This window comes from Tamandua tetradactyla, chromosome 6 (genome assembly GCF_023851605.1).
Source record: "Tamandua tetradactyla isolate mTamTet1 chromosome 6, mTamTet1.pri, whole genome shotgun sequence".
In the NCBI taxonomy this organism is placed as follows: domain Eukaryota; kingdom Metazoa; phylum Chordata; class Mammalia; order Pilosa; family Myrmecophagidae; genus Tamandua; species Tamandua tetradactyla.
The window spans coordinates 40,616,999-40,636,592 of record NC_135332.1 but is presented as its reverse complement, the minus strand read 5'-3'; the positions used below and the strand labels follow the sequence as shown (position 1 = coordinate 40,636,592).

The 19,594-nt window shown below is 38.1% G+C and overlaps 2 non-coding genes across 2 annotated transcripts; one reads left to right on the top strand and one right to left on the bottom strand.

The window, feature by feature from the left end:
* Window positions 1-3,673: 3,673 nt before the first annotated feature.
* On the top strand, window positions 3,674-3,780 carry LOC143689205 (U6 spliceosomal RNA). The gene has a single exon (XR_013178666.1). It is a non-coding gene; the product is annotated as a U6 spliceosomal RNA (small nuclear RNA).
* Window positions 3,781-14,493: 10,713 nt separating this feature from the next.
* Window positions 14,494-14,604, bottom strand: LOC143689237 (U6 spliceosomal RNA). The gene has a single exon (XR_013178694.1). It is a non-coding gene; the product is annotated as a U6 spliceosomal RNA (small nuclear RNA).
* Between the last annotated feature and the right edge of the window lie 4,990 nt (window positions 14,605-19,594).

The following is a 19,594-nucleotide window of genomic DNA, read 5'->3' as shown; positions in this document are numbered from 1 at the left end:
TGCTTTTTGGTATATTAGAGTAGATAGAGGAAAATACCTGAAATCTTTGAACTGTAATCCAGCTACCCTGATCTCTGATAATGATTATGGAGCCTTTATCTTTTCCCCTTGTGACTGTAAATAACTTGTAATTAAGCTTCACTAGTATCCATTTATCCAGCTTTTCAAATTTAGAGTCTTGTGAACACTAAAGACAGCCCCTAATGCTTATTATGAAGGGTCTTGGGTCAGCCCAGAACTAACCCACCCCAAGTCCAGTTTATCTTGATAAGTGAAATTTGATCTAACCAAAATGGACCTGCCTGGCACACACAGTGGCTTAAATTTAAATTGATAAGTGACTTATACCTCATTACAATACTAAAACTCATGCCCATCATCATATTAAGGCTGCCATTTTCTTGCATACATTCTGTGACTAAGCATGTAATCAACCTGTGCACGCTCAATAATTAGATCACACCCCTAATTACATTATCTAGAACCACTGTGATCATTATCTTAAAACCTGCCCATCTTTTGATACTATAAAATGATCAGAATTACTGCAGTTTGGAGAGAGAGATTTTGGGGCCAATAAGCCATTGGATCTCCTGCTTTGCACCCAGCAATAAACTTTTTCTCTCTTTGCATCCAGGTGTCTCAGGAATTGGTCATTTGAACACAATGGGCAAAGGAATCCACCACCTTTGTCCCGTGACATTATGGAGAAAAATTTAAAAGGGCAGTTTTTCCTTGTAACTGAATGATCTTTTGAACTTAAAAACTATGGCAACTTTCAGGGAGATGGAAGAAGAAGATGTGAATGAGGCATCTAGAAAATGAATGTGCTCTGTAGGACTGGACCTCTGGGTTAGACCTGTGGCTGTGTCTAGGCTGCCCCCATGTGTCTGGTCTAACTCTGGGTTAGACCAGAATGAGAACATCAGGTGTGATGTTCAAAACACAGCTTTGGATAACAGCTTTCTCCAAGTGAGTTACCTGCACTGTTTCCGTTTGTTAAAGCTGACAGAATGCAATATACCAGAAATGGGCTGGCTTTTTTTTTTTTTTAATGGGTTGGCTTTTACAATGGAGATTTATTAGTTTACAAACTTACAGCTGTAAGGTCATGAAAATGCCACAATTAAGGCATCAACAGGATGATACTTTCTCTGAAGAAAGGTCGATGGCATCGTGGGTACATTCTTCTGTCACGTGGGAAGGCACATGGGCAGCATCCTTCATTCCTGGGACTTGCTGCTTCCAGCTTCTGGTTCCAGTGGCCTCCTCTCAAAGCTTCTGGGTGTCTTCTGTTAGCACCTCCAGGGCCTTTCTTTTCAAACTCTCCGGGTGTTTCTCTTGTTTATCCACATAAAGGTCTCCAGTAAAAAAAAAAAGAATAATATAAAAATAAAATAAAAATAAAGAATTAAACCCACCTTGAATTAGCTGGATCACATCTCAGTTGAAACAACCTAATCAAAAGTTTCCAACCACAATAAGTCTGCCTCCACAGAAATGGAGTGAAAGAACATGGCCTTTTCTGGGGGGTATGTAACAGCTTCAGACCAGCACATGCAGGATACATGTCACAGAGCACTGTATCCCTGGGAGATACGGTTGCTTTTAAACCGGCTTTACTCCACAAGCAGCTTACACGAAGTATACACTACAAAGTTGATGGTTATGAATGACACTGTTCATGCTTACAAGATGAGGTACACATGTTACAGAACTGGATGAGATAGCACGAAGCAACACTTCATTCAATCAGTAGATTTCATGAAGTATGTGCTGCAAGGAGTTTTTATGTTCTTTCCCTATGTGAGATACAAATACTGGAAACAGCCTTCTTTTCCAAGCAGAGTACCTGAAATGCCATTAGTTATAGGAAAAACTTGAAAAGGCTAAAGAAAGAGCTAACGTCATTGGTAGCTCAAAAAGCTGAGGAACAATTTTCATATGGTAAATACCAGGTCGAAATTAGGTGGAGAAAAAGGATTTTTCAGAGATTCAAGGAGAATATCAGTTATTGATGTCTAACAAGATGTAGAATATCCCTTTAGCTGGGCAGACAATTGATCTCAGAACAGCAGAATGACTGGTCTTCATCAAGTTGGATGGTCAGGACTCATAGTAAAGCTTGGGTGCCTAGAAGCCCCAAAGTACAATTACTAAAGGTATGATAGACCACTGGGCAGAGGATTCACTCACCACGAAGGAGCTCATTCACTCATTTATTCAAATAATTACAATGTGCTAAGTACTTTGCTAGATGCTGAAGATACAAAGGGGTGCAAAAATTGGAATGGGTCCTGCCCTTATGGAATTTGTAGCTATAACTCTAATTCCAACAAGAGCTACTAAGTAAAGCCCTCGGAGGATATAAGTGGCCATGGAAGTGAGGCTTGGGATGCGATCTGTAAAGGTAGACCTCTTGGGATGAGACTAGAAAGGTAGGCAAGAGAGCTAGCAGTCAAAACTCTGTGGGTCGTTAGGAATTTTGATCTTTATTTGAAGATTAATTAGTAAACTATAGCAGGTTTTTAACTAGGAGATGTGGATTTTGAACAGATCACTCTGGATCTTCTTGGTGGAGAATAAGTTGCAGAGGATAAGAAAGGATTGAGAGACACAAATAGGAGGCTATTACAATTGATCCAGGCAAGAGATGACAGTAGCTTTGACCAAGGAAGTGCATCACTTTTTTTCCTGAATAGCTGAATTGCTTTTTAAAGTAAACTTTATAAGAAGCCTTTGTCCTTTAGTCTCCATCTCCTTTTTATTCTCTCCATCTACATCCAGCCCTTAGGACTGTGAGGTCACATCCTCAAGTACGCAGATGACTATATGTTTTAAATGTATTTGTCTCCCCTTTTCCCTGATTCCAAAAGGTGATCTCAACAAGGACCCAAGCATTCAATAACGCCATTTCAGGCCGATGTGCGTTCCTCCGGCAGGACTTAAATGTTCAAAGTAAAATGATTGAGAGACGGCACCACAATATAAGAGATTGTGTAAGAACTTAAATGTAACACAGTTCTCTCTTTTTTGAGAGATTCTTTAAAGAAAAATCCTGCCTTATATGCAGGTATATACAGCAACTGTTCACTGTGAGCATTGTAAGAACTGGGGATGCAATGGTGAGAGATACCCAATCCTTCACCTCACAGAGCCTGATTTTTTTTTCTCCAGAGCCTGAATTTTAAAACCATGTTGAAAAGTTTGGATTCTGAGGACAATTACCGGAAGAAGTAAAAATAGCTCATAAATATCTCAAAAATAGCCTCTTTACTAGTAGTCAAATAAATGGAAATTAAATTGGATAAGACTTTGACTTATCCAGTTACCAAATATTTTTAAATCATAATGGTCTTTGCGGTTAAGGGTATAAAGAGGAAGTTTCTTAGACTTTACTAGTTATAGTAATCTTTTTAGAAAGCTATTTGGCAATTTAAATGCAATTTCAACAATGTTCCTATTTGCTTTAACCCTCCAATTTTACTTCTGAGATGTTACTTTAAAGGAATAATCAGAAATACACTTAAAAATAATGTAAAACTATTTTCCTCACCATTATTACAGTACAAAATTGGAAACAATCTAGATGCCAAAAATAGGGACACAATTAAATAAGTAGTCATGTCTCCATACGATTAAATAATTTTCAAGTATTAAAAATAGCATCTACATGATCACTTCAGCAGCACACATACTAAAATTGGAATGCTACAGAGAAGATTAGCTTGGCCCCTGTGCGAGGATGACACACAAATTTGTGATGCATTCCATATTTTTATTCTATGCATGATTGTTCTGTAAAACCCACAACTTCTCTAACAGATAAAAAAGGTTTAAAAAAAGATTAAAAATGACATGTACAAAATATCTTAATGACCCAGAAAAATGCTTACAAATTAAATATTAGGTGGAAAAGTAGGATATAAAACTGTATGAATGGTACTATCTTAATGTATATTTCTCAGTAGCTGTGTGTGCATGAACAACTGTTGACATCTAGACACAATTTGGGGGCCCAGTAAAATATGAAAATGTGTCACCCCTTGTTCAAAAATTATTAAGAGTTCTTGAGATGATAATAGCAGAGCATTGAACCAAGTCCAGGACTCTTCTGAGCTTGGAGCTCTGTGGTGACTACACAGGTTGCATGGTCCCGAAGTTGGCCCCGTGTGTAGAAAAGATCGAGTGTAGTTCTGATCAGGTTGCTAAGTCAAGGATTCAGGCACAGGGGTCAGACAGAGAAGTAGTTATGAGAACAGATTACCAGGAAGTATGGTCTTAGAGACAAGCCAGAAGCCTGTTCTTGGAACAAGAGGTCAGAGCTGATCTAGCAGTAAGTATAATTTTTTTGTGCACCAAGTCTCTGAGTGATGGGTCTGAGTGCCTTCCAGAGGCTAAGATTTGCTTTAGGGGCCAGAATAGGAATTCATCTCCAGAGGGTATTTGTGGGGGAGATATGGGATGCAGAAGTTGGGAATGAGGCAGATTCTGACAGACACAAGGAAATATAACAGCATGCACATTAAATAGAATTTGTTTTAATCACATCAAATCCCAGAACTATTCTGAAGTCCAACAAGGGAAATGTTTTTTTAAAAAGGAAGAGGGATTACACATCAGTTTTTGACGCACCCACGGCTGTGGGAATATCATGACCAGCAAATTAGGTAGAAAGCTGGGGTTTATTTCAGTAAGAAAATTGGAGAAGATATGTATTCATCTCTACGGTGCACCTCTCACTGTGAGGTTGTTCTGTGGATAAAGATGCAGCTTCGGTTTTAAGCTGGAAATCTGGCACCATTTACTAACAAATTAAAAATAAGAGCACATCATTTGCATATCTCCTAGAAACCAAGGAGTTTGCATGTTATACCTCAAGTAATTTGGATAATGTTGTGGGTTGGTTGGTTTTTTAAATTCTAATTAAGCAATCCATCACTTCAAGGTAACAATTTTCTCATTAAATTTTATTTAGTCTCCTGTAGTATGAAGAATTTTGACACCTAGGGAGTCTGATGTAAGTGTTCATCTGTTATTCTATGGGAGAGTCTTCTTTGATCCTTTCTTTTTTTTTTTTTAATAACATGGGCAGGCACCGGGAATCAAACCCAGGTCCTCTGGCATGGAAGGCAAGTGTTTTTGCCTGCTGAGCCACCGCAGCCCACCCTTTGGTCCTTTCTTTTTGAAAGCTATCTCACTCTCGCTCTAAGGAATTCTGGTAGGCCTGTCAATTACATAGCCCTCCTTTCTCTGACACAGGGGTGGGTTTACAAACCAGGCTACCCAGCCAGAGTACCTAGTTCCCCTATGCACATGACTGGTCCAAGAGGCAGCAAGTGGAATAACCTACGTCCTTTTCAAAGATTGATGCAAATGCTGCAGCAGCCAGAGTTGCACTCTTTTCTCTGGAATAGTTAGCTGTGAGGATAATACAAGCCTCGGACTGTTCTGTGGCCATCTTTGCTCCCATATGAAAACAGCCTGCCTGAAAATGAAGTCACACAGAGAAAGGCAGAACCAAGAGCAAGAGTGACAAAGAGAAAGGCAGAAGAGAAAATCTAATGATTTGATTTCCATTCTTAGGTACAGCTTGCTTGAAGTAGGGCCCGTCTGTTGAACATCCCATTTCTGGGAGCCTATGTATTCCTTTTGTTTCTTAAACTAGATTACATTGAGTTTCTGTCACTCACAACTAAAAGAGTCTAGACATTCAAAAATCAGCAATCCAGCCACGTGGACTCGTGTAGCACTACCACTAACCCTGGTGACCATATGAATAGTAACCAAAAGTAAGCATTATTAGTTTTTTAGGCTGTTGGAGGGACATTTGAATATCAATTTTGTATTATGTAATTTCTACTTTTTTTCACACATACCATACCCCTTGCCCCTCCCTTTCTTTTTTTTAAATTTATTTATGATACATAACCACATACAAACACAAACATTCCTATCATATGATCATTCCATTCTTGTTATATAATCAATAACTCACACTATCATCACATAGTTGTATATTCATCATCATGAACATTTCCTAGAACATCTGCATCAATTCAGAAAAAGTAATAAAAAGAAGACAGAAAAAATCATACATATCATACCCCTTATCCCTCCCCTTCACCGATCACCAGCATTTCCTTCTACTAAATTTATTTTAACATTTGTTCCCCCTATTATTTATTTATTTTTAATCCATATGTTTTACTTGTCTGTCAATAAGGTAGACAAAGGAGCATCAGACACAAGGCTCTCACAACCACACAGTCACACTGCAACAACCATCATACAATTATGTTCAAGAAACATGGCGACCAGAACACAGCTCCACATTTTCAGGCAGTTCCCTCCAGCCTCTCTGTTACAACTTGACTAACAAGGTGATATCTATTTAATGTATAAGAATAACCTACAGGATAACCTCTCAACTCTGTTTGGAATCTCTCAGCCACTGACACTTTATTTTGTCTCATTTCGCTCTTCCCCCTTTTGGTTGAGAAGATTTTCTCAATCCCTTGATGCTGAGTTCCAGCTCATTCTAGGATTTCTGTCCCACATTGTCAGGAAGGTCCACATCCCTGGGAGTCATGTCCCACACAGGGAAGGGGAGGGCAGTGAGTTTTGCTTGCTGTGTTGGCCGAGAGAGGCCACATCTGAGTAACAGAAAAGGTTCTCTTGGGGATGACTCTTAAGCCTAATTTTAAGTAGGCTTAGCCTGTCTTTTGCCAGATTAAGTTTCATATGAACAAACCTCAAGATTGGAGGCTCAGCTTATTGCTTTCGCTGTCCCCACTGCCTGTGAGAATATCAAGAACTCTCTACTTGGGGAAGTTGAATTTTCCCCCTTTCTCACCATTCCCCCTAAGGGAGTCTGCAAATAATTCCCTATTCACTATTTAAATCTCTCTGGGATTTATCTGGGCATCACTCTGGACAAACCTACAAAATCTCATGCCCTACACAAGGTTCCAAGTACTATGGTGTTCGATTAATCCATCCACATAAGTTATATTAGGAAATACACTAGACAAAATATAAATTTTGTACCAAATAAACATTTTTGCTTTAGTCTCACACATAAGTTGAAATTTTAAAATATTAACTACCATCTATTTTCAGCACCTGCATTATTGATATTCCTTTGTTCTTCCTCATGCAGAAACATTTTTAAATTTGCACATTTAGTCACTATCATTATACACTCTAGGTATTCCTAGATTACACCATCTCAGTCTTTATTGTCTATCTTTCCTTCTGATTTCATTTGTGCCCCCAGATCTCCACCCTCTATCATTCTCACATTCAGCTTCATTCAGTGTACTAACATTATTGTATCACAGTTAGGTAGTATTGTGCTGTCCATTTCTGAATTTTTACAATCAGTCCTGTTGCACAATCTGTATCCCTTCAGCTCCAATTACTCAATATCTACCCTATTTCTATTTCCTGATGGTCTCTGTTACCAACTGAAATTCTCCAAGTTCATTCTCTAATGTCAGTTCAATATCAGTGAGTCCATACAGTATTTGTCCTTTTGTTTCTGGCTAATCTCACTCAGCATAATGTCCTTAAGGTCCATCCATGTTGTTACATGCTTCATGACTTTATTCTGTCTTACAGCTGCATAATATTCCATCATATGTATATACCACAGCTTGCTTAGCCACTCATCTGTTGATGGACATTTGGGCTGTTTCCATCTCTTTGCAATTGTAAATAATGCTGCTATAAACATTGGTGTGCAAATGTCCGTTTGTGTCCTTGCCCTCATGTCCTCTGAGCGGATACCTAGCAATGGTATTACCAAACATATGGCAGTTCTATACGTAGCTTCCTGAGGAACCACCACACTACCTTCCACAGCGGTTGTACCATTTGACATTCCTACCAACAGAGGATAAGTGTGGCTCTTTCTCTACATCCTTTCCAGCACCTGTCGTGTGTTTTCTGTTTTATTGATAATGGCCATTCTCGTGGGTATGAGATAATATCTCATTGTGGTTTTGATTTGCATTTCCCTAATAGCCAGGGAAGCTGAGTATCTTCATGTGCCTTTTGGCCATTTGTATTTTCTCTGCTGAAGTATCTGTTCATGTCTTTTGCCCATTTTGTAACTGAGTTGTCTGTCTTTTTGTTGTTGAGTTGAACAATCTCTTTATATATTCTGGATACTAGACCTTTATCTGATATATCATTTCCAAATATTGTCTCCCATTGTGTAGGCTGTCTTTTTACTTTCTTGATGAAGATCTTTGATGCACAAAAGTGTTTAATTTTGAGGAGTTCCCATTTATTTCTTTCTTTCTTCAATGCTCGTGCTTTGGGTGTAAGGTCTAGGTAACCACCTCCTATTATAAGATTGATAAGATATTTCCCTGCATTTTCCTCTAAAAGTTTTATGGCCTTAGATCTATTGTTTAGGTCTTTGATCCATTTTGAGTTAATTTTTGTATAGGGTGTGAGATATGGATCCTCTTTCATTCTTTTGCATGTGGATATCCAGTTCTCTAGAAACTTCTACTTTTTGCCTCCAATTTCTATTTGCTGCAATCGCATGCGATGAGGGCACACAAAATAGACTGAATAATAAATGAGTTTCATTTTCATTAGCCCTAGGGAGTTTATGTCAAGCCACAGAATATTAGACATAAACTTATTTTCTAATCATCTTGAATGAGATGGCAATATTTTGAAATAATTGAGTTCATATATGTACCACTAAGCAGAGACTAACCTGGCATGACAATAGATTACTCTCTGTCTTTGGGCATTTGAAAGAATGTATTTCTTAAAATCACATGATGAAGACTTGTATTTGGTATCTAATAGCTTTCCAGCTTTGCTATTGGGAAGTTTAAAGCTACTCTGTCTTGATCTTTTATATGTGACCTGTTTGTATCTTCTCTCTAGATGATAGAAACATCTTCTCTTTCTCTCTGGTGTACTGAAGTTTCAAAATAATGCACCTCAGTATCGGCTATTACCTGATATTTGTGCTGGAGTGGATCCTTTCATTCTGGAAATTAATTTCCTTCAGTGCTGGGGTATTTCCTTGGGTTATTTGCTTGCTAACTTGCTTTCTGTTTTCATTGTTTTTTATTTCTTCAAAGCCATTCATTAAAACACTATTTTTTGAAGACCTACTATGTGTCTGGTTTTGTTCCAGGCAATGAAAAAAATAAAACAACATACAGAAATCCCTGTCCCTGAGGAGATAACATTTTAGATAGACATTGCAAGTCCTGCAGTGATCCTCTAATGTTCTCGCTTTTTAAAACGTTCTTTCCTCTCCAATTTCCATCCTTCTTTTTGTTTTTCTTTCTGGAAGATTCCTCGACTTCATCTTCTCAGTCATTTATTAAAATTTTCTTCCTGCTTTATTTTCATTTTCCAAGGGCTCTTTATTATTTTATGAATGCATATCTTCCCTTACATCTCTGAGAATATTTTTAATGCAGTTTTATGTTTTCTTTCGCTCTTTGTTTTGTCTCTGAATTTCTTTGTTCTGTTTATTTGTTTTGGCCTCTATCGTTCACACTGTGAATTTTCTTTCTCACCTATTCATGTTTAAGGGGTACAGAACTAAGAAGCAATTGGCAGCGCTGTCTGAGAGTATGGGGCTTGTGAATCTCTGAGGTTCACTTGTAAGGTGATTGGACGAAAATCTAAAATTTTCCTTCAGTCAATGGGGTGCCAGTAAATGTTTAACAACGAGCTCTCTAGAAAAAAAAAAAAGAGGCTCTGATTGATGGCATTTGCCGATTTCCAATTTTTGTAGTGTAAATACTCCCACCAAGGGCAAATTTAAGCTACCAACAAGACATCATTGAGAGCAGGGTTGGGAAGAGATGTATACAGTTGTCTCTCAGGAGCCTCTAGGAGCTGGCTCCAGCCCACCACTGCAGACTTAAGCCCTTAGTGTTATTGGGTGCCTAGAACCCTGGTTTGTTGCCTTCTGCAGTGAGCAGCCTTGTCCATTTACCTCAGTGTGCAATTTTCTTTGCATGCCATGCCATGAAAAAGGCTAGAAAACTCTGCTGTTCTGGATTTATTTCTAAAATGTCACTATACATATGCATATGCATACACACACACACATATATATATATACACACACACCAACACACAGGCACATTATAAATGTGTGTCTATAAATGATAATCCTTTTAAGGCTGTACAGAAGGCTTTTTATTCTACTATTATCTTCCCAACCAAAAATTTCCCAAAAAAACTCCAATATATTCTAGAACATTTGGGCCAACCCTAGTTTCCTGGACAATTCTAGAAACACTGGAGATATAAAGACAAGAGACTCTTCTACCCTGAGAGAGTTCACAAACTAGGGGAAACGCCTCCATTTTGAAAAATAAAAATACATTTTAAGTTTAGTAGGTTTATTGATGTTTGTTAACAATAAGCAAAAAGATTTTGATTCCTTACTGTTTTTCCCTTTATCCTTTAAAACTTTAGGCATTTCCACTTATCTTCTCTCAGTAAAATACTTTTAAAAAATGGAGGAGGGTCCTTTACCTTCCCTGAAAAAAGGAAAATATTGGAACTTAAGATTTTAATTTTCAAGCAATTGCATGCAAGGAAACTTAATTTTGATGGTGCGCTATTTAAGAGACAAATGCCTTTGTTTTAGATGGAATCATACTTTTAAGTAGAAACCATGCATTAGTACATACTTTGCATTTCTAAACAAGGAAACCAATTTGAGGGCTGAATATTTAGCTGGTGAGTTTGACAGAGCCAATTAGGATAAATCAGGGCAGTAGAAAAAAATAATTTGTTTCTCACTTAGCTAATTCACAAAGCTGACAATCACTCCCACTTACTAAAGTGACACCAAAAAAGTCCACGATGAATTCAACCTTCTTCTCGGAGGAAAAAAAAAAAGATTATGAGAGCCCATATTTAAAATTTTATAAACTATACAAATAAACTGAGGTGGCTTTAATTATACAGATTTCAAGATTATCTTTTCAGGGTGAGTGAAGATTTATTACAAGATTGTATCATATCCATTCTCCTACTGCCTGAAAAATTAATGTAGTCATAGTATTGCCTCTCAGGAAGTTAAAATAAAAAAAGATCTTTCACTCTTTATAGAAACCAAAGTGCACTTTTCATAACCTATTGAAATATAGGTTTATAGGGAAATTTTCTCCCTGGGGAAGATTTTTAAATAAAATTAACGTTTTACCTAAACAAATAGGACTTGTATATGGTGGATTAAATTTTAATGCTAAATTAAAACTATTACCATATATTGCATTTATTATTAGAATAATTGGGAAAAGATGCCAATAATAATAATGATAATAATAATAACAGCTATTATTTATTGGGTGGTTAGTGTATGCCATGTACCCTTACAACCACTTTATACGCTTATCTCATTTAGTCCTCATGCAACCCTTTGAGGGAGGTACTTTTACTATCCCTGTTTAACAAATAAGAAACTAGTAAGTGAAGATGCTTGTAGCATAACAATGACTTAGTTTCCTTTAGTTAGGATTGTACCTCTTGCCGTGGCCAGTGCTCCCCAACGCTACAAAGACATTTTATTTATTTCACTCTGAAATGAACAGACCCTGAGAAGGGGCTGAAGCTGTTCTGTACACTTCCCTCACACAGAGAGCTCTTTCCTTGAGGGCACATCAAGAGCTCTCGAACTATTAATAGGTCTCTATTTTGTAACAAAATAGCAATTTTTAAATCTTAAAGAAAAAAATAGATACATGACCTTCAACATGGAAGATCTCAGTATTTAAATACCCATGTGTATTAGTTAGGGTTCTCTAGAAAAACAGAATCAACAGGGAACACTCGCAAACATAAAATTTATAAAAGTGTCTCACGTGACCGCAGGAACACAGAGTCCAAAATCCGCAGAGTAGGCTGTGAAATCCGATGGAGGGTCTGGACAAACTCCACAGGAGAGGCTCACCAGCGGAAACAGGAAGAGCCTGTCTCTTCTGAATCCTCCTTATAAGACTCTCAGTGATTGGATTAAGTATCATTCATTGCAGAAGGCACGGCCCTTTGGCTGATTACAAATGGAATCAGCTGTGGATGCAGCTGATATGATCATGATTTAATTCTATGAAATGTCCTCATCACAACAGACAAGCCAGCACTTGCCCAACCACCACTTGGCCAAGTTGACACATGAACCTGACCATGACACCATGCAATTAGAGCAGGGTTAGAGCTGTTTTGAAACTCAGGCGGCTGAGCTTCAGCACCAGCCTATGTAAACAAGGCTAAGTACTTCCCGTGTGGACAGCACTAAGCAGGTGAAGAGAAATTGAAGAAATAGCAGGCTTCACCCCTAACTTCCAACGTGATCTATTAGGGTTCTGAGGTTGCAGGAAACAGAAACTGGTTCTGGCATCTCAAGCAGAAGGGGATTTGTTGGAAGGCTGTCATGAGCTCATAGAATCCATAAGAATGCGGGAAAAGCAGGTTTAGACACCAGTTATCCACAGGTGAAATCTGGAGGGTTGGGGGCAAGAGCTACAGGAAAAGCCAGTGGCACGAGTGGTCTGGTTAGGAACTGTCTCCACGAGGATGGGATGCACAAACCCCAAACATTTGCAGTCTTTTTGTCCCCATGACTTAAGACGCGAATTACAGGGAAGGACTGTTCAACTGGCCCAGCTTGGATCGTGTGCCCACCTTTTGGCTAGGAAAGCAGACTGTGTGCTAATTACTATCTCAGGAGACTGTCCTCAGTAGAGAGGTGGTAACTGCTGTGAGAGCAAGACTTCCAGGGTTCAATATTAGCTTTATCACTTATTTAGTTGGGGGGCTTGGATAATTTAGTCATCTCTCTGCGACTTGGTTTCCACATTTGGAAAATGGGGATAAGAATAATATTTATGTCCTAGGGTTGTTTAAAAAATAAATGAGTTAATACACATGAAACTCTTAAAGGAGGAATGGCAACAGAAAATCTGCAATAAATGTTATATATACACAATTGCAAAGAGGTATATAATTATCAATGAAAAGAAAAGGCAAAAGTGTTGTGTGTGTTTTTTTTTTTCCTTCTTCTACCTATCAAAAAACTTTTAGGCCTTTGATGAGAATAAGGATGTGCCCCAGGAATTGTAATTATACCCTTGGAACACTGAACTTATCTTCCATAGGAAATATAAATATTTTTCCATTTATATTCACAATCTTTTATTTATAATAATTTTGCTTTCTTTGACCTTGCAAAGGTTTTCACCTAACGCTGAGAAAACTAATAGCTTTTCAGTGATCAAAATCTGATGCCAATAGGAGCGTGAAGATACAGAAAACAGCACACCTCTGGGGATCACATCTTATGGAGGAAGAAGGGGAGTTCTGGGCCAAAAATTTAAATGGTTTCTATGTGTTCTATTGAGCTAGTCTGGGAAATGTATTTTTCAGAACTAATTTTTTTGACAACTTACAAAAGCTTCAATTCAGCTTTATTTAGAGAAACGTGAAAAAAATTATGTATATTTGTGCAATAGGACTCTGAAATATTGTGATTATAAGTGCTCTTTAAAAAATCTCATTGTCTAAGATTAATTGATGGAAAGGGTACCCTGAACAAGTAAAATTTCTGAATTAGAAGACATTTTTAGGGCAGGCCACAGTGGCTCAGTGGCAGAATTCTCACCTGTCATGCTGGAGACCCGGGTTTGATTCCCGGTTCCTGCCCATGCAAAAACAAACAAAAAAGACATTTTTAAAGAAAAAATCAGTTTATTATTATATAGTGGTCTCATTATATTATATAAGATACATCTATTTGTAATTAGCAAGCCTTTCATGCTACTAATTATAGTGAATAATTTAGAGAATAACCAAAGGAATGTTTGTTCCAATCTAAATAGTTTAAATATCACCCTTTCAACATTATTTTCTTTTAAAGACTACTCAGGAGTAAGTAATATCCTGGTAGGTGAAGTGAACACAAACTACGAATGGGAAGAACTTTAGTTTTGAGATTGTTACCTGTGCCAGAAGATGACAAACCATTTTCATTTAGAAGGTCAGCCCCACTGGGATGGTTGTAGCTGTGAGAAGTGCTGCGATGAGCAGCATCCTGAGGTCCCAATTTGGGATTAGTGGGAAGGAAAGTGGTGATTAAATGGATTTCAGCCTAGCTGGGCAGGAAAAAGTGGTCTACGAGCAGTTGGCTCCACCGTCTCTGCCTAAGGTGGTATCCGCTGAAGAGCTCCCAGGCCCTGTATTTGAATTTACAACGGAAAGAATGGAAGAATGAAATAAAAGAAGTGAAAAATGCGTGCATGAGGGCAGGCCACGGTGGCTCAGTAGGCAGAGTTCTCACCTGCCATGCCAGAGACCTGGGTTCAGTTCCCAGCGCCTGCTCATATCTAAAAAAAAAAATATATATATATATGTGTGCATGAGTCAAGAAAAGAAGCATTTTGAGAGTGGAAGAGTGAGAGGCAATGAAAGAATAGAAAACTGACAAAAAGAGAAAGGGTACAGGATTAATTTTCAAGTCTGCGTGTCATCTTTGTACAGGGGACATGCTAATCTTCTCTGTGTGGTCCTAATTTCTGTATATGTGCGGCCGAAGCAGGGACATACAGTAGTAGATTTTGATGTGTAAAACAAGGAGAAACAGCTTTCAGGGGCATTCAAAACTTCCGACACTGGAGCAGTGTGTTAAAAGTATCTTTTTATGTACTATTATTTTAAAGGTAAAATTCTTTCCCTTGTTACAAATGCAATCCATGTTCATTGTAAATTTTTAGAAAATACAGGAAAAACAAAGAGAAAAGTCAATGTCATCTGAAATCCAGCCATCAGGCATCAGTCTGTATGAGAATGTTTTTAAGAGAAAGGGGGATGAAGGCAATGAGGAATAGAGAGGCCAGGAGAGGGCGGCAGCATGGTGTCTCCAGCACCTTAAAGACCCATGCCAAAGGCTATTGTCAAATACAGTCAGGGTTCAAGGTTGCTGCAGCAAGGAAGCATGCACACTAGAGAGACTGGAGGTATCTAGGTAAGAAGGAATTGGGACAGGCTTATTACAGAATTTGGGATTGCACTTGTTGGTTTGGGGCAAGATTTATTCTGGATTGAGTTCTGACAAGAAGGGAGGAGTTTCGATGATTTGGTATCTTAATTTTTCTTTTTACCTAGGAGGCAGGAGGAAATGGACTTAGAGTCACTCACTCGAAAGAACAGGGGGATTCCGGCCTGCGCACTACCCCCCCCCGCCCCCCAAAATCAGCAGATAGTAGTACAGTAACGGATACTTACAAGGGAAAAGGATGAAATGTGACCCCCACCACACAGCATACAAAAAAGAACGGAGATGTTTGGTTATTTTTATGGTTGTTTAATGTCCTTGTGTCTGTCCATGTTCAGATGTGATTACGGCATGGTCTGATTATTGTCCTGCTCCACCATGGTCACAGAGCGACCTTGTCTGATGATTGTTGTTATTCTGTGAAAATTTTTTACCTTCAATGGAGAACTCCATACCCTGGCTATTAGTTGCTGGCAATCAGCTATAAGGGCCTTTTTTCTTTTTTTTTCACTCTCTCAGTCAGCTATTAGTCTTGGACTCTATAATGCCCAGGGATCCAAAGTGTGGAAGAAGGATTGTCCGCCTGTTTCGTATAATGCCATGAAGGATTTTGAGGGTTTGCTGCTTCAGAAATGCCCTTGGTGTGATAGCACCAGCCAGCCAGGGCTGGGGCCAGGGGGTGAGAGGGCGCTGCTGCCCTCTAGTGGCTGTCCCGCAATTATACGGGTGACGGCAGCTCCTGCAGAGCCTTCATGAAGGACAGGGCAGAGCAGGATAGAGATTTGCAGTTGGACACAAGAGCTAGTAAAACTTAGGATATTACTGTCTCTGTAACCCCACTAGTCCTCTTAGCCTGGACAAATATGGATTACATGAATTGGAGATCTTCAGTGAGAATATATTGCTTTTAGAATCAGAGAAGTTGAGTATTTGCAATAGAATAAGAATTTAAACATTTTGTTCGACCGAGAAAGGGCCATGCAATCCAGAAATGCAGAATAATTAAAAATGAAGGAGTTAGAAAACTTTTCAGTATCACACATTACAAAAATAAAGGTACATTTTTACTTGAGTAAAATGGCTTCATTATTTTTTTCCTTATGGAAATAATGAACTGTTCATTACATTAATTTTTTAAACAAAGAATTGGTAAATATAATTTGTTTAAAAGAAACTTCTCTGAAAGAGTTAACTAAGGAGAGACTCCATAAAAGAGAGTAAAAAAAGATAAGGAAGTAGAGCACAGGAGAGACAGAGGTGCTGGCGAAACATAGAGGTAAACTAATGTAAAATACGCCCAGCTCATATCCCACCACTATTTGCTTAGACATTTAAAGTCAGTTGGCATCATACCGTGCTGTTTTTGCCTGCTGGAAACAAGTTCAAGACTGTTCCGGGGTCTCACCCTGGAGTACGTGGCCTCTGACCCGCTCCTCCACCCCCCAGGCTGGCCCAAGGGACCCTTCAATTGCTCCACGGTTCTTCATTCAAAAGCTCAGCATGTACTTAGCGCTTTATATTGAAATGCTCTGCTAGTAAGATCGTTTTACTAATGGAAATGATCGATTAGGAGTTTCCCCCACTAGACTGTAAGCTCCTTCAGGACAGTCCACACTCTCCTATTCCTCTCTATCTCCTGAACATCTGATGCAGTCTAATTCCACACTACGGCTATGGACCCGAACTGTGATTTCTTAGAGCAACATTACTACCTTCGGACAATGACAGGTGTTGCTATTTTATCTTGTAGTACAAATAAGGCTATCATCTCATGGCCTTAAGCATAAATTCCTTGGATTTGCCCCACAAACAGATGAATTTAAATTGAAGACTGGATGGTCCGCAACCGTCTTTTAAACAAATTGCATTTTAAGGCTTTTCTGCTATTTTTATTTACCAGATATTTCTTGGTATTGAGGGTAATTTTAAGGATACTGTAAATCAGCTGCTCCCAACTAAATTAATAACTTGGCTTGATTCATGATTCCTATATTCTACTTCGATTATAATTAGAGAAGATAAGGTGACACTACATAGAAGTCTAAATAAAACATAGTAAAAGTCATTTCCTAAAACAGTCCCAGAGTAGAGAAAGCTATGGTGTCACTTCTGATTTGCAGTTTCCAAACATAAGGAAAAGGATGCGTTTTAACAGGGACGGCTGTGAAGCTTTCCGATGAGTTCAGATCAGATCTGAGTTCCAGTTTACCGGCCTTGCGTAAGCCTGTCCCAGCACAGGGTCTGGACAGGGGAGGAAGGCAATAGTAAGTGCTCACTGAACGGACAACAGCTGCCTATCTCTTCCTCTCTGAACCTGTCTTCTCATCGGAGTAAGGAGGAGACTGAGTGCGGGGAGTGGCTTTCAGCCCAGGCACATCAGAATCCCCTGGGGAGTTTTTAAAACTACTGGTGATTCTGATGTACAATGAGGGTTGAGAACCTTGACCCAAATATTCATTGTTTTTTGCTGCAATGGTCCATGATTCTAAAGATGACCCAACAACTGAAAATGGAGACTGCCAACTTTTTGCCTCCATTTCATAAATATGAATTATCTGTAAAAACAAAAATGCTTCCTTCAATAAATTTCCTGAACCCAAATAGTTAGTGGACTTTCACTGATTTTTTTTTCTAAATTATTCTTTCCTGTTTAAGAGTTCTTATTTTCCTAAAATAAATGAATTGTTTCACAAAACTTCCTTCGACAGATGTATAATTCTCTACTCAGTTAAGATTTTTATGGATAATAACAGATTCTAATATAAATCATTCTTGTAGAAAATGCTATGTGTCCACATTCTACAAGCTATTCCTCTGCCATAGTATATCCTTTTTGAAGCCTGGTGTGTCACAAGTATCCAAATAAGTTTCAACCTGGGGCTTTATTTTAAAGTAATAATTGTAGAATTATTGTTTTTATCTAAATAAAATTATTTTAAAACAATAGATTTATGAAAATCAAATGCTACTAGAAAGCTTCCAAAGGAAAATTTGAAGTGATATCACAAATAGGAAAACATGGGTTATTTTTCCATAAATCTGATTGTTTTATAAACGAAAGAGCAGTTTGAAATATTTCATTGTTTTGATGCAATAATCACAGAATCTTGAGCCAGCCTACAAAATCAGGGCAAAAAAAAGATGAAATGGAAAACATTCTTAAATGTTTCTGATCTTAAATGGGAAAATTGATGCTTGTGAAATAAGGAATAATAACTTTCTTTTCTAGAAGTTTAAAAAATGTTTCATATAAATCTTTGAGTAAAAATTGTTCTTAGTGAAACAACAACCTTAAGTGAGTTAACACGGCACCGTTTCTTCTGTCCACATTCGTATGTGCTGGGTAGGTTCTGGGAACATTCTTAAATATCATCTTATTATTATCCATCTTTGTTATGGAAGAGGAAACCAAAGCTTAGTGAGTTCAATCCCTTGACAAAGTTTGAACCTAATTCAAAAATCCATTACATTACTTCTGCCAAAATACAAAAAGCAAATTACAAAGAAGAAGCACAATTTCCTTTTTCTAGATTTTCACAATTCACAATTTAAAAAAAGATTCAAGCAATACTTATTGAAAAAGATGTATTGAACACTTCCTGTATACCAAACACTGTCCTAGGCACCAGGGATGCAGTAGTGAACAAAACAGAGTGTCACAGAGTGTGGCAGAGCTTACATCTGCAAGGGAAGAGTTAGAAAATAAACAAGTAGGTCAAAATATAGATGTAATGAATGATATGTAAAATAGCAATATGTACTGAAAACTCCACATAGCTCAATCTAATAATAAATTTCCTGTCCTCGTTTTATTTGTCCCAGTAGTCAACATCTTTACACAGCTGATCATTCCCTCCTTGAAGCACTTTCTTTAATTCGCTTATGTGACAGCAGCTACCTTGATGGTTATTCCTTCTCAGGCTCCTTTGCTGGTTCTTCCTTATCTCCTTGACCTCTAAACACGGGAGTGTCCCAGGGGCCGGCCCTCATAGCTCTTCTCTGTCTCTACTTACATTTAGGTGGGTTTATCTGGTCTCGTGACTTTGCATACTTTCTATGCAGGGATGACTACCAAATGGCTATCTCTACCCTGGACCTTGCCTATGGATATCTAATAGGCAATCAGACTTAATATTCCAATATTAAGTCTGAATTTTACTTCCAGTTGCTCTAATTTTACTTCCAGTTGCTAGGCCAAAAACCTTGGCCAGATATAAACGGACAAATATTGTATGATGTGAAATAATGAAAACTTGCAAATTCATAGAGTCAGAAACTTGAATATAGATTACCATCCCTGATAGCCTGTAATCTACTTTCTGTCACTGTGAATTTGTTTTTTCCAGGTATTTCATAATAGTAAAAACACGTAATATTTGTCCTTTTGTGTCTGGTTTATTTCACTCAACATCATGTTTTTGAGGTTCATCCAGGTTGTAGCATGTATTAGGACTTTATTAGTTTTTATGACTAAACAATAATCCATTGTACATATGTACCACAATTTGTTTATCCATTCATCTGTGGATGGACACTTAGGTT